The sequence below is a fragment of the Vigna radiata genome, unplaced genomic scaffold (genome assembly GCF_000741045.1).
Source record: "Vigna radiata var. radiata cultivar VC1973A unplaced genomic scaffold, Vradiata_ver6 scaffold_252, whole genome shotgun sequence".
Lineage (NCBI taxonomy): Eukaryota > Viridiplantae > Streptophyta > Magnoliopsida > Fabales > Fabaceae > Vigna > Vigna radiata.
The window spans coordinates 28,991-29,827 of NW_014544137.1; positions in this window are offsets into that span (position 1 = coordinate 28,991).

The window sequence follows — 837 nt, forward strand, 5'->3', positions numbered from 1 at the left end:
GTTTTGGACGAAATAGTTTGGAAAGTGTTAAGCCATTGTATTGATTGTTTGAAAACTGAGTTACATTTTGTTTTGCTTGAGGATAAGCAAAATTCTAATTTCGGGGTTGTGATAACGGTTGAAAAACTGTTATTTTCATACTTAAATTTGATATAAAAACACACCCTTTATGGCTTAGAATGAGCTTAAAATCAAGTAAAACACTTAGTTGAGTCATGTGAGAGTCAAAAGTTGGTTTTAGAGACATTATGCTTGTTTTTACATTGTTTTGCAGGGTTTTCATGAGAATTGAAGATGGAAGTGAAGCAAGGTGGACTTAAACTCTTGAAAGAAGAAGAAAAAGGATGAAAAGAAGAGTCAAGTGAACTGCTCAGCGCCCAAATAAACCGCTGAGCGTCCAGTGCGATTACAAGCAAACTGCTGAGCGGTAAAATAGACCGCTAAGCGATGGCGCGATTAGAGGCAAACCGCTGAGCGGTTAAATTAGGCGCTGAGCGGTTGTCTCCTGGGCTTGGGTTTAAATTCTGTTATTTTTATGCGTTATAAATAGCCCCAGTGCGATTCAAAACCCTAATCTTTGGCAGACAGAAACGTCCACAACTGCTCTACACTCCTTGGAGGCGGTTCCTTGGATGCTTAGGCTCCAATCTACCAAATTTAGGGTTTATTCTTTCATTCTTCCATTGTATTTCATTTAGTTCATCATGATTATGGTGAACTAAACCCTTTGTTGTTAGGGAATAATGTAATCTTTTGAAACTCTTTTATATCCAAATTCTTATTTATTTTATATGCTTGCATATGCTTAATTTATCAATTGTTGGGTTCCTTACCTTT